Source organism: Felis catus, chromosome B3, assembly GCF_018350175.1.
Source record: "Felis catus isolate Fca126 chromosome B3, F.catus_Fca126_mat1.0, whole genome shotgun sequence".
NCBI classification, from domain to species: Eukaryota; Metazoa; Chordata; class Mammalia; order Carnivora; family Felidae; genus Felis; species Felis catus.
The window spans coordinates 1,236,358-1,251,220 of record NC_058373.1 but is presented as its reverse complement, the minus strand read 5'-3'; positions in this window follow the sequence as shown (position 1 = coordinate 1,251,220).

The following is a 14,863-nucleotide window of genomic DNA, read 5'->3' as shown; positions in this document are numbered from 1 at the left end:
AAAGGCAAACAGTCGTTCACTTTTCGTCTTACTGAGCAGTATTTTTGCAGGATCCTCGAGTGTCTCTTAATGAGCCTTCCACTTTTGCTGAGACCATCTTTTTTGAGATAATCCTTTATAATTATCATGTGCTTTGGGTGTATTTTCATCGAAACCTTGGAGCCATGTTTTGTTTATCAAGTACATGTAAATCGTCTGCTCTACAATCTCTTCGGCGAACACAGTCCTCACCATAAAACCAGTCGGCTAAATCATTGTTACTCTCTGTGAAGATAAACATCTGATTTTTTTTTCAATTCAATCAAACGTGATGCTAATAAGCATCTCAGGGACTATTATAAGTTTCCCTGGAAAAAAATTAGGGCCCCGTCTTGGAGGAAAGATAATAAAAGCCGTCAAGTCAGGATTAAAATGATGAGAACTAATGTAATTAATTTATCCATTTTTATAATGTTATCAGAACAAAGTCATAAATCAACAGGCAGTTTCTCTTGACTGGATCTGTAACAGGGCGACACTGTGTGCACGCAGAAGGACGTTTACAAAATAAATCTGGTGAGGGTGGGTGGACGTGGGTATCAGGTGTGGGTTTTCTGCTTTGGGGAATAATTAAACAAGCGTCAAATACGACGATGAGAAACTGCCCCATTAGTTTTCCGAGACAGCACAATCAAACTCGCCCTGGCCGTCGGGGGTAGAGGGAGACATTCAGCACTAAGTGCCCGTCAGTCTGGAGCTTAGGATACAGTCTTCTGTTCTGGTCGGAGGTGGAAAATTCTGAACACGTCTTATTCCGGGATGTGACGGCCGTGGACCCGGCTCTGGTGCCCTGCGGGCTGAGGGGCCTGTTGCCGGGCGCGTGGGCAGTGTGTCCGAGCCGCTCTGGGTGGGTGACAGCGCCTCTGTGTCCACAGTCTGGGGGGCGGTGCACGCGGGACGGGGACCCCCCCCCCCAAATCCCCGCAGCCTTTCTCTCTGCAGGATTTTCTCTCTGGCTTCCTGATGGTCTTCTCAGCGTTTTCTTACCAATCTCTCGAATTGGTGAGTCAACCCTCCTCCCTCCCTGGTCACCGCCTACTGGATGTCCTCCATCCAGGGGGGGTTAGCCCGTCGGTCTGTGGCCCCAGTGCTCGGCCCCCCGCAAGTGAACTGGGCCCAGACCTGGAACCCGCTCCTCCTCTTAGTTTCAGAGAGGGACTTGTCCCTGTCCCTAGCTCTCCCGGGGTCAGCACAACCGTGTGTGCTGGGGGGGCCCCGGGTCAGCTCTCCCTGCAGTAACCGGCAGGGGGGAAGGGGGGCTGCTGGCTCTACTCACCCCCCTCTGGCACGGCACCCCCGTGGTGTGGGTGAGGGATTCAGGGGGCTGTCAGGTCCCTACACAGCAGACCTCCCAAGCCCCTGCTGGTTTGTAAAGTGTGAGGCTGTTGCAGTCCTGTTGGCGATGTTGAGGGGGTTCCGAGTGACCTGTGACCTGTGGAGGAGGGGGTGACACCCCTCCCCCGCACCGGCCACGTCCCCTGTCAGACACTGCAGCCCCCTGGTCACTGATTCTCCTGCCCACCCCCGGGGTCCAGCCTGCCCGGTTCCTGACCCTCCTGCCGACAGCCCTTCCCTCCCAAGCGGCCTGAGTCCCGTCCCCAGGGCTGTCCAGTTGGCCCTACCTGCGTCTCCAAAAGGCCATAACTGCAGCCTGCCAGGGCCATGGGGTCCCTTGGGGCCACCACCTCTTTGCACAGGGGTCTCAGTGAGTTCCAGGATGTCTAATGGCATGGGCCACGGAGCTTGACTGGGGAAGTTACCCCACGCAGAGGCATGTGGGACGGCGGCCCCCTCCCCTTCCCCTGATGGCTGCTGGCCTGCTCGCACCCCAGACAGAGTGACCCAGAGGCCAGGAGATTCTTCCGCATGACCGCCGTGTGCCCAGGCGCTCGCCTCCCTGCTGACCTTGGCCTTGAGAGTTTCTCCTCTGGAAACAAGAGCATCCCTCACCTGCACCAGGGACAGTGCGCAGTCCCTGCAGAACGGGCGGGCGGCCGGAGGCCGAGGGGCAGAGACCTGACTGTAGGGAGGTTGCCATGTAGACAGGTGGGAAAAGGCAGATTCTCACATCCACTCTCTTTCCCGTCGCGTGAGTATCCCTCCAAGGATGGGACCTGTGGGGTCAGCCTGGGGACCGAGGAGCGGGGGCTCCCTGCCGGCTCTCCGCGCTGTGCCCAAGTCAGAGCTTCTGACCGAGGCCACCTTCCTGAAGCCATTGTGTGCCTCCATCCCCAGGCTCAGTGGTGCTCGGATGAGCCCTGGCGGGGGGCGCTTTCCTCCTGTGGGGGATGGGGGGCCTTACACTCCCGAGAGTGAGGGTGGGCGAGGCTCTGCCCAGGGACGGAGGGTGGGGACCAAGGGTGGGGCCCAGGAACGGGCTTTGGGGTGAGGCCTGGGTGGAGGCCAAAGGGAGCCCAAGGGTGGGGCCTGGGGGTTGGGGGCTGGGGTGGGGTTGGGGGCGGTCCTATAGTGGGAGCAGAGGGGGGCTGCTGAGAGGCCCAGCAGCCCTGGAACTGAACACACGGAGGTTAGCACGGAGGGTGGGGGTCATGGGGGGGGGTGGGAGGAATGGGAGGAGGGGAGGAATGGGGGGGAATGGGAGAGGTGGGGGGTGGCTCCCTCAGATCCACCCGTGTCCGTGTCCAGATACCCCTTAGAAAGTCTCCGCATTCCCTCAGAGGTGGACCTTCCCTGAGGCGTGTGACACCCCAGGCCGGTCCACAGTCTAGGTGCAGGGACCAGGCCCAAGGCTACAGTCCACAGAGCAGGTGTGGGAGACGGCCGGCTTGTCGGGGGATCCTCTCCTCGCCACCGATCTGGACACACAGCCACTGGGGGAATCACTGTCACCTTTCTAACCCGGGGCTGCTGCCCCCACCGCCAGCCCTGCATCCGGCCCTGGCCACGGTGGCCAGCTAAGCCCAGCTTAGCCCAGACACGGCCTGCAGCGCTCCTGGCCGAGGCCCGGCTGCTGGTGGCCAGGGGCGTCCTGCGGGCTGGGCTGCGGCTCCTTCCACAGCCCCCCCCTCCTCTGCGGTCTCAGCCGCCGACCTCTCTGGGCCCTTGTTCCAGACGTGATGCAGGGATGTGCTGTTCTGAATTTCTCCTGTGATTTTTCTCATCCCCCCTTCACCGGGCTGCCCCCAGGCACGGCTCAGAAGGCGTGACCACGGGAAGCGCTCCTCTGTCCTCTGATGGGGGGGGGGTTGAGTGGCTCCCTGAGTCCTCTCGCGCTGCTGTGACACGTCCCCAGCGCCCCAAACTCTGACGTCCTGTCTTCCCGCTGGATTTAGGGCACATGCGAGGGAGGGACGTGTCCTGTCCACCTTACGTCCCGGGGTTGGCACACTATGGCCTGTCGGCAAAATCTAGCCTGCGGCCTGTTTGTACGTGGCCCTCAAGCCGAGAACGGATTTTGTGGTTTTCCCAGAGCGTGAGAGACCATGTGTGGCCGGCAAAGCCTCACGTGGTGGTTAGCGGGACTCTGACCGCGCTAGCCTGGCACCTAGTCAGTATGGGATCAGTGTTCACGGATCAACACTGGAGTCTTAAACCGGCTGCCGCGAGGGCTGTACCCGCAGCTGAGGTTCTGAGTCGCGTGGGGAGCTGGGACATCGTGCTGCTTGTTAGCGACGGTCACGTATCGGCTCCTCTCCTGCCCCACTGTGAGCGCCCCACGGAGTCCCCTCCCCGAGCCGGCGCTGCCCCTCACAGGAGAGGTCTAAATCTATGTGTCTGCCTGGCCCTGTCCCCATCCACCTCCTGTGAGCAGCCTCTGTGAGTATGAGAGAGTTGGGGGGGGTGGGGGGAAGAAAGATCGAGAAACACTGACCTTTATGAGATGACGTGACCTTGCCCTTGTGCGCCTCTCTGCCCTTAAAGTGCACAACCCTCCCTTTCATCAGCTTGCGGGACTTACGCCAGCCTGCTTTCTAGTTCTCAGACAGCCGCAGGGCCTTTGCGCTCCCGTATCCTCCGCACGGAGCACTCTTCTTCCGGATCCCTGGGCACCTGCTTGTGTCCAACATTCGGGTCACAGCTCAGTCGTCATCTCTGCAGAGACACGTCTCCTTCCCTGTCTCATCGCCCTGTTTTATGTCCTTCCCAGCCCAGCTCACTGTCCAGAGCTCTCCTATTTCTTTGTTTACCTCCTCAGGGCCTCTCTCCCCACAAAGAATTCCAGCTTGATGCAAGTGGGCGCACTTCTTCCTTGGTGTACCCGCCCCCACCCCCCCGTCCTTAGAACTGCGTCTGGCATATGACGGGTTCTCAGAAACAGAGTTGGAGGGAAAGCAGTTAGACAGGGAGCTGAGCGCATGACGTCTCTGTCAGCTTTGTCCTGAGGCCTGAGGCCTAAGACCTGTCCCTGGGGAAGCAGGTGTCTGAGAAGAGGTCACAGGTACAGGCGTGGGGGGAGGCCGTGTCCCCGTGGCAGGAAATGCTGAGGGCCCCGGTGATGGAGCTGCAGGGCCAGGCTGGGGGTGCAAACGTGTGCTGTTGTCTGGGTGGGGGGCTGCTGTGTTTATGGACTGAAGGTCTCCCCCCGGGGCTGCCTCAGTGCAAACCCCGTGTCCCCCCCCTTTAAACTGTTGGAGGAGGGTTCCGCATAATGGCAAGCTTTATTGCCCTCCTGAAACAAATAACCGAGAAAAACGTTTCCAACAGGAAATCTGTGAGGCCGGGTGAGAATATACAACATCCCGTTCAAGGTAGTTCATCGTCCCAGAGTCTGTCTCCGTTTGGAACACACACTGACCCTGACTCCTTTCCCGCTCCCGCTTTTTCCCACAATGTTTCTTCTTTTTTTAAATTTGTTTAATGTGTATTTATATTTGAGAGACAGACAGAGACAGAGTGTGAGCAGGGGAGGAGCAGAGAAGGAGGGAGACACAGAATCCGAAGCAGGCTCCAGGCTGCGAGCTGTCAGCACAGAGCCCGAGGCAGGGCTTGAACCCACGAACCGTGAGATCATGACCTGAGCTGGAGTGGAGGCTTAACCGACTGAGCCGCCCAGGCGTCCCTCCAGCAGAATTTTAAAAACAGATTGGGATGGAAGGGTACAGTGCAGAGAACCCAAAACGACTAATCACTAAATAAGCAAGGATGATTGAGGACTGGCATAGACAAGGCTGGAAAGCAAACTGCCAACACAGGAGAAGGGCCTGAGCGAATAAAGAGAAGGATCAAGACGTAAACAATTTAAGGACAGACAGCTATCAACGATCAGTAAAGATGCACCTGCATAAAGTAAACCGTGTGCCAGAAAATGGGGAAGAAAGGACACAGAAGCCAAGGACACACAGAAGGGTGGCCAGAGATGTAACTGAAGAAAAATCTCCCCAGAATGAGTAAAACCCTCACAGGCAGCTTGAAAGAACCCGCCACGTTCCAGGGAAAACGGGCACAGAATGATGGCGAATGACAGGATGTCGGTGTAGACGGTGAGAATTGGCTAAGTGCGGGCTGTTGCTCTACAAACGTTTATTTATTTTTTTTTCAACATTTTTATTTTTAATTTTGGGACAGAGAGAGACAGAGCATGAACGGGGGAGGGGCAGAGAGAGAGGGAGACACAGAATCGGAAACAGGCTCCAGGCTCTGAGCCATCAGCCCAGAGCCCGACGCGGGGCTCGAACTCACGGACCACGAGATCGTGACCTGGCTGAAGTCGGACGCTCAACTGACTGCGCCACCCAGGCACCCCATCTACAAACGTTTAAGAGAGGACAAGACAGAACCGTCCCTCAGGAGCCTGAGCAGAAACAGCCAGATGCCCGTAAGGGAAGGACGTGGCCGTCCCCAGACATCCTCACGGCCGTGTGCAAGGCCAGCATCGCGTGGAACAATGTCCGAAGTCCAGGGGAAGTGTCCGACCCGGGAATTTCACGCCAGCGTCAAGTAGGGGGAGCGTGTACGGAAGTGCTCAGATGAGGATTGCAGCACGCACGGGCTTCTCTGGGGAAGACGCGGCAGTGAACGCCCAGCTGTGAAGTCAAGGCGGCCCGTTCACAGCAGAAGGGTCCACGGTGAAAGGAGCCAACGGAACGAGATCTGTGAAGCTGTGAACAACGGAAAATGTGGTCCGGGAGCGTGATCCGCTGCGTGAGGGTCAAGCGGTCTCGTGCGCACCCGACCAGGGGTTTCTGAGCCGTGCCTGAGTGGGCTGAGCAGAATCCCATCTGACGGTGCAGTCCAGCCGACTGAGACGTTTTCGAACGACCCCAGAACGCTGAGGGATGAAAACGAGCGTAAAGGGGAGAGGACCGATGGTTCTTGTACTGTGGGAATCACAGCCCAGAAGCGAACACGGGACGTGCAGACCTGGGAAGAGCAGCCCCAGTGTCGCCGACCAGACCTGGCTTGCCAGCTGGCTGTGGAGCAGGCAGTGTGCTCACCTCACGTGGCCCAGCGTTGACCAGACTCTGTCCCCGAAGCCAAGGACACAAGAGCAGTTTCGCCGCGCTTCGAGGTTGCGTGCCGACGCCCTTTGCAGAGCTTCGGGGGGCGTGCCCACAAACAGGTGCTCTTGCCCTCCCCGCACCAGCCCCCCGGGGGGTGTACACGTGGGCGTGGGGGGCGGAGGTGGCTGCGGTGCTGTGGCTTTTGCCCCCTCGGGCCTCGGACGTGAGGAGGGGACGATGCTCTGAGACGCCCCCCCCCCCCCCCCCGGTCTAGAGCAGGCTGGCGGGACCCCGGGCCTCGCAGGGGGCTCTGGTTGGCGAACTAGAAGGCAAGGGACTGAGCTGCAGGAAGCCGAGCCCGCCTAGGAGGGCTGCCTTGGGGGCAGGGTCACCATCCGCAGGGCAGATGCGGTCCCGTGGGAGGGAACCGGCAGGGAATGTGGACTTGGCCCCAGGGACTTTGTCTGCGAGAGTCAGCAGGTGGACGGCAGGGGCGGGGGGGTGGTTTCGGACAGGGAGAATGTACGAGGTCCACGTCCGGATGCCAGGTTTCAGGGGCTGGGGTCATTTCCAGAGGAAAGACATCTTCAGTGGGAGTTTCTCAGTTTCCCAAACTCCAAGAAACCCGGAGGAGTCTCCACATGCCACAAAAGTACCAGCCAGAGGACTTTAATTCCCTTTTGTCCTGTGCTCGGCTGTGGACAGGCCACGAGGCCGCTGAGCAGGTGTGGGAGAAGGGCTGGGAGGGAGGGAGCGGAGCCGGCCGCTCTTACGTCCTAGGACCGGGCGAAGGAGCTGGCGTCCTTGGCTTTCCGTTGGGGCCACCTGACCGTCGCTCTCCCCTCTCCTGAAACCTTCCAGCTCCTTCCGCAAATACCCCTCAGCCCTCCGTGTAGCACTGAGGACCAGCCTTCGTGGTCATTCCCTTCTGACCGTCAGTCACTGGTATGTTAGCAGTGGCTTACGGGCCGTCCTCCAGTCCACACCGTGCAGACCTCTCGTCCGGGAGCCTCTGTCTCCTCTCCTCTTCTCTCCTCCCAGGGTCTTTTCCTTGAACACACTGCCGCCGCTCGCCAGCAACCGCACCACTTCCAAAACCCTCACTCAGTGTCTACCACCACCTCTGGTCTTCCTAGACTCTTCCCCTACTTCTAGAAAGATCTTTGACCCTGGAAGGACCTCTACTCATCAACTCTGCCTTTTTCGTTTACCTGCATCTGGACATCCCACGGATTCCAAGGTTCAACTTTACAACAGCTAACTTATTTAACCTTGTCCCTTGACAAGGGACAACCTCAGCCTTGTCCCCTGACTCCCTCCGTCATACTCGACTAATCTGGTTACGGGCGGTCATCGGCTCACTTTCCACCGGGGCTAAGCAGCTGAATGCAACCAGGGAGAAGCCCGAGTATGCTCCAGGGTCTTGTTCCAAATGTAGGACCGCCCGGCCAGCAGCCGTCCCCACTGTTCTGGTCGGTTCCTCTGCCCATGCTTCTGGGTGACTCTATCACCTTTCTTCCCAAACCCCATTCCCAACCCAACCCCATGGCTTTGTCAGTCCCAGCGACTGGTCTTACTTTTCAAAAAGTAAAGACAGTAGAAGTAATCAGGGTAGAGCCTCCTCATTTTCCTCTCCCAGGTCTGCGCATCTGCTAACACGTGCCCACAATACCTTCTCTTCCCTTCTTTCCTAAAGGATAAACTCTCGCAGTTCCGCCCACGGCCGGCTTTTTTCTTTGCACCCTGGATTCCAAACCCTCTGTCCTACTTGCAAACTTTGCTCCTGTAATTATCATCTCTCTCCTTCCAGAACAATTTTCCCCTCCGCTGAACCATGCCCGTCACCACTTACCCATACCACAGCGTCTCCCAGGTAAAAAATAACTCTTCCTGGACCCCACGCCGCCCTCCGATTGTAGCCTCGTTTATCTGCTCATCTACAGGCGAAAACATCTTTAAGGTGTCTCTACACTTAAGATCTTAATGGTTCTCTTGAGATCTAATGGCCACTCAACCAGAACTCCTGTTGTCAAGGTCAGGGGTGACGTACGCGTTAAACCCAGTGGTCGGCCCGGATCCTCCCCTTACTGGACCCTTTGATCACCCGGTGGTTGTTGACGCCCTCCCTCGCGACACGCACCCTTGCTTGGATTCCAGACTCTGTGCTCTCTGGTTTCCTCTTCCCCCACCGCCAGCTCTGTCTCCGTCCTCTTAGCGGGTCCTCCTCTTCCCCACCTCTACACGGCATGGTGCCCCCGGTGCCGTCCCGTACGTTTCTGCCCTCTTCCGCCTGCGTCCACTCCCTCAGCCACTGCGCCGGCTCCGTGGCTCTGAGGCCCTGTCTGTGCCAACGATCCCCGGCCCATTCTGCTGCCATCTCCTAATCTCAGAATACAGCTGTCCCCTCTGGGCCCCCAACTCAAGAGTCTACAGATGCCTCATGCACAACGTTTGCCAGACAATCTTTATTTACTTCTTCCCCCAAATCTGGCCGCGTTGCTCTCCATCCATTCTCCCCCCCTTTCTTCAAAGCGCAACGATTCGCTCTACTCTCAGGTCAAAACCAAGACGTCTCTCTCAACTCTCCCCCTTTCTTTCACACCCTGCCGTGAGTGAATCGTGCCTTCCTCCCGCCCCTCCTGTTAAAGTCCTACCTCTCAGGACCTCAGAAGACGTAGGAGTCCGTTGGAGTAGAGGCCCCTCATCCCTCTTAAGAAGATGCCACGTGAAGGCAGACACAGCAGGTGCCATGTGGTCACCAAGGCAGGGGCTGCAGGTCAGGGGGCGTCGGAACTTTCTGGCAAAGCACCAGAAGCCGGGAACGGCAAGGAAGGACTCCCTGCAGGTTTCAGGGGAGCGTGGCCGGGCCGAGACCCCGCTGACGTTGGACTTCCGGCCTCCCGGAATACATTCCGCTGTGGAGCCACCCAGCCTGTCAGGTCCTGCTTGCTCCCGTGGCCCTCGGGAGCTAACACGAGCCCCACGTTCACCCGCCAGCGGGTCTTCTGGCGCCACCTTCAGAAGGTGGACCGGCTCTGGCACCTCGCCACCTGCCCCACCTGGCCCACACCTCCGTCCTGTCTCCTCCGGACGACCGCGGCACCCGGCTGACCGGCCTCCCTGCCTCCGCTCTGCCCGAGCCCGACCCAGGCTATCGCCACCTATCAGTCAGAGCAGCCTCCTCCAAGAGGTCGCGTCACTGCTGTGCTCAGGACCTTCCAGGGGCTTCTCTTTTCCTGTGACTACAGTCTGACTGCCTCCCCGGGCTTGGAAGGCTCTGCCGACCTGCAGCTTCCCCCCTCACCCCTCCCGCTGCTCGCCTAGGCCCCCCCCCCCCCCCCCCACCGCTCGCTCAGGCCCCCTGTCCTCACTACTGCTGCTACACTGATCCGGCCCAGCCGTGGGCGTCCGCCCTGCCATCCTCCGCCCGGAACACTCCTCCACCCCTGTTCTCATGGTCACACCCTCACCCCGTGTGGGCTCCCTCTCTCGTCCCCAGAGAAGCTCTCCAGGGCGTGTCATCCTCGTTGGCCCCGGCTACGCGTCACCCTGCTTTATTTCCCTGCCCGGCACCGGCTCCCGCTGGCGTCATATTTTGATTTTTCCACGTCGCAATGCCGGTGCCTGGACGGTCTCGTGGGTGCTAAGTGCTCAGTGAATGAGCAAATGAGTTCCCGTGCTGTGCCAAGACTCAAACGTAGAGTTAAAAACCAGTGACTCCCACACCTTCCATTTTTAGCTAAAATTTCCCTAATTTCAGTGGGAGCTTTTAGGAATGAAGATCTCTTGTGCTGAAGAAACATTCACGTGAAGTTCAGGAATTTCTTCGGTTTCTTGCCAATTCCTCTTTGTTCTGTTAAATCCAAGTAAAATTACAGTAAATATCTTTTTTAATGTTTATTTATTTTGGGGGGGCATGAGTGGGGGAGAGGCAGAGAGAGAGGGAGACACAGAATCCGAAGCAGGCTCCAGGCTCCGAGCTGTCAGCACAGAGCCCGACGCGGGGCTCGAACTCACAGACCACGAGATCATGACCTGAGCCGAAGTTGGACGCTTAACCCACTGAGCCACCTGGGCGCCCCTAAATATCTTTTTTTACTTAAGTAACACGAGAAGCACGATCTCTTCTGTATAAACACCTGACATGAATTGTGACTTTTGCGGGGGGTTGGATTCAGGGGAATGTTTTTTTTTTGCTCTTTTTCCCCATACTTTCAGGACCTCGGTATTACCTATTTATACTTCGGGTATGTCGTTCCAGTACGATGATGTCACTGTGTTTCGTAAACAAGGTCTCAGTGACTGTGCTGCACAGACTAAAACGGAACGGTTTGTGCTGGACGCGCGCTGGCCTGTGCACCTGCCGTGCTAAGGAGGAAGTCGGGATGGTTTCATTCCGTACGACGCAGAATGGGACATCACTTTCTTCACTCAGACCGCCGTTTCACAGCCAGGCAAACTGGGACCGTTGAGCACACGAATTATGGCATCAGCAAGTGGGAGAATTTCCCAGAACTCTGTGCATTAAACTTCACGTATTTCTGAAGAGGCTTTAAACTCTGCCTTCTGGAACTCCATTCCCATGGAGATAGGCCGGGCCTGGAGGGAGAGGCCCCCCGAGGCCCGGGTGCAGGTGTGGCTGTGGTTGACGCCGGCCTGGGGGTGTCCAGGGAGTGCCGGCGGGAGCTGGGGCTGGAGCGGGGACGGGGAGAGGGGAAGCAGACGCCGGGCAGAGTCGGCAGCGGGGGTGAAGAAGCGACGTGGTCCAGCTCGCCGTGGACTCCAGGGCGGCCGGGTGATCGGTGTGTCTGGGGAGCGGCCAGGGGAGGGGGAACTGGGACGAGGCCACAGATGGTGGGGCCAAACCACGCGGGGTACCGCCGACCGGCCGGAGAGTTGGGGTCCTCGCCCGGAGGCTCGAGCGTGTCCCTCGGACAGAATGGTGTGGGGTCTGCATCTGAGGCTGGCTCTGCAGCCTTGCCCCTGCTCCCGGGGCTTGGGGGTCCCGGAGAAAAGCCCCCGAGCTGCGAGCTCCCCCGGCAAGGGCGCCCGCAGACAGAATGGCTTTCCTCTTCCAGAGAGAGGCCGTCGGGGGGAAGGTGGCCGAGCTCTGCAGGGAGGCGAAAGGACAACAGGATTGTTTTAACACGGTCTGTTTGCGCAGAACTCTCTTGTCAGCTTCTCAGCCTTGAGGAAGAGCGTTCCTCTCCTCTGGTGTGGGGACGGGGGACATCCTCCCCGTGGGGACGTCACCTCCTGCTTTCAGGAATAAAAAGGAGGCTCAAGGGCCCTTCCCGCATCTGGCTGTTTCTCGAATGCCTTTAGCTCCAAATAATCAATACGCCGAAGCTGTGTGTTTTGGGGTGCCGTCCCTGGACTCCTTCAACCGCGTGGGGAGGGATGAGGCCTGACGGGCTGGCCAGGCGGTTGCTGCAGCGGTGCAGGGAAGGGGGGTTGAGGTCAAGAGCAGGTGGCGGCAGTGAGAAAAGCGAAGACGATGCAGGTGCAGGGCTGCAGAGGTAGCAACGACTGAGGCTTGTGACCGACCGCGCGCGGCAGGGACGCAGGGACCAGGAGATTAAACAGGGAGGAATCAGAGGGTCCCCCTGAGATGTGCGGCTTGGATGATATGTCAGCAGGGCCGACCTCAGACGTTTATAAAATGGCCCCAACAGTTACTCTATAGGGAATGAGTTTCCGGCTCATAAAATCCGTAAATGTTCTCTTACTGCACGAAAAGTCTCACATCTTTTGAGACCTGTTACTCCTCACGTAACAGGACTGGAGGAAACCATTGCGGCAGCAGCAGGAAACCAGCGTGAGGTCCTGGTTGGCTTTTCTCAGGGGCTGGTCTCACTCAGCCCCGCCTAGGAGATACTTCAGGACACGACCACAGAGGGCAGCAGTCAGTACAGAGGCCTCTGGGACCTTCAAAGAACCTTGCAAGTGGCAGGTGTCCTTTGTGAACCTCCCTGGCGACAGCACCGAGAGCAGGCTAGACCCCGCAGCGCCCGCACGTTTGTAAGTCAAGGTGTGAAGCCATCGGCCTCTATTCCCCAGGAAGAAACCGTTATCAGCAAAAACGGATACGGTGGCTGCAATACTTAGATGAAATATTGATGTCTTCTGGAAGCCGCCTGGTGGTCACTGTTCTCTCTGATTCTAGAAGGACATGCCAGGGGTCAGGCTGTGCTGTGATTCCTCAGGGACTGTGGCAGGGGGTGTCAGTCCTCCATATGCAGGAGCTTTAAGAACGTCCCAGCTCCCGGACTCCTACGTCCCCAGCTCACCTTCCATGACAAGAAGCCAGCCCATGCTCCACACCGACATTTACCCTATTTAAGTCCCGTCTGGCCAGTCCTTGCCTGATTTTTTTTTTTTTTAAATCAAAGTGATGAAAGGTTTGCCAGTGAAGCACACGCTTGAGGTTTATCCGGACAGACAGTGGTTCCTAAATAACTTCACGTCCAAGAATCCTAGTGTTCAGAGAGTCATTTCAGGGTGCTTGGTCTTTCCATAATCCTCTCCATCTGGAATGTTGCCTCTGCCCTCTCCTGCCTGTTTAGACCCTCCTCAAGCTCAAAACCCGGCTCGTAAGCTGCACTTCTTGTAAAAACTTCTCCACTTAGAATTTATCCGTCTCCCCTCCGTGCTTATTAGAATTCTGCGTGTATGCCCAAGATAGCATTTACTCGTGTGCTCTGCTGAAGAGAATAGGTCCCCGCTGGACTTGAAGCATTTAAGGGAGGGGCTATGAATCCGCTTTTGTTTGGGAACTTCTGCTCCCGCTCCCTCCGGGGCCCAGCACAGCGCCTGCCTTCTAAAACAACAGCGATTTGTCAATCTTTCAGTACGATTTAGACACAAAAGCTGTAATCCTAAAACCACTCGAGGAAGTAGATGCTATTTTTATCTCCGTTTTAAATACTCCTTCCCCAGCACCTCCATTTATAACAAGTTGTCCTCTAAATGTATTTGCACGTGAAACTGAGCCTTGTATGAGGTTATTTATTCGGCACGGACCGTAACAAAGAGTAGACACCTAACTGAGGACCCGTTCAACAAATGAGGGCACGTGCATACAAGGGAATCCTCCCATAGATCCCCAGGGAGGGCAGCTCAGCACCATCTGGTGTGGAAGGTCTCTAAGATAGGTAGGTAGGTAGGTAGATAGATAGATAGATAGATAGATAGATTTTAATTTTTATTTACTTTTGAGAGAGAGAGACAGAGTGCAAGCAGGGGAGGGGCAGAGAGAGAGGGAGACACAGAATCTGAAATAGGCTCTAGGCTCCGAGCTGTCAGCACAGAGCCTAACGTGGGGCTCGAACCCACGAACCGCGAGATCATATCCTGAGCTGAAGTTGGACACTCAACCGACTGAGCCCCCCAGGCGCCCCTCCTAAGATATACTTGTAAGTCAAAACAAAAAATTGTATGGATGGCATATACATTACTGTCTGTAAAAAATATAGATTTGTGCACGTACTTGCCTAAACGCACATAGATGATCTCTGGGGCGATACGCAACAAGTCGGCAGCATTTGTTGTCTCTGGGAGGGGGACTCGTGTCAGGCTCCCTTCGGTCACATGTGGCCCACACACCTCCACCCCGGGGTTCCTTCATCCACGGCCCCTTGCACTGGCACAGGCCACCACTGACAGTGGCTTCAGTGCCCTATTTCTCAATCTGATAGAGGGGGAGCTGGAGAAATTTGCGTGAGAGAACCGTTCTGTTAGTTAGCAAGGTGCTAGATTTCCTTCTTTTTAACTAAAAGCCCAAACACGGAGACGACGCAGCAGCATATTAAAACCGCGAGGCAGTGGTACATTCCGTATTCATAGAAATTTCTGAAGGTAATCCTGGGGGAATGTTTAATTATGATCTACAGAGGCCATGGACCTCCCAGATGTCTGTGGAGACAGAGAGGAGACCTGTGAGCACCCAGGGGACCCTTCCTTCCTGCCCCACGGTGCCTCGCTGCCCCGAGGGGCTGCAGTCCAGAGCTTTCCTGGAAAGCCTCCAGCTGGGCTCGCACCCTCCTGGGGCTTTAACGCATGGTGATCGCTCCTATTTTTGTCACGTCCCATCTCTTTGATGCTGTTCCATTGTCCCTCCTGCGGGTTGCCCTTTTTCGTTCTTTAGAATTTTAATTAATGTTGTTTAATTATCCCTGGCCTCCTGAGGCTTTTAAAGGGGCGAATTCGGTGGAGGGACGCAATGAGTGAATTCCCAAGTCTTCTGCTCACCTGTTATTAACAGCTTTGCTCCAAGGGGTACAGCTAACCATTTCCAACGCATTAATAACGCCAGAAGAAGGGACTTTTAAGGAGACAAAGACCAACAAATGACTCGCCTTCCTGCCGTGGCTTCTGCCTTTAGATTGAGGTTATTATATGATTGGTATTAAACTTAATTCAGT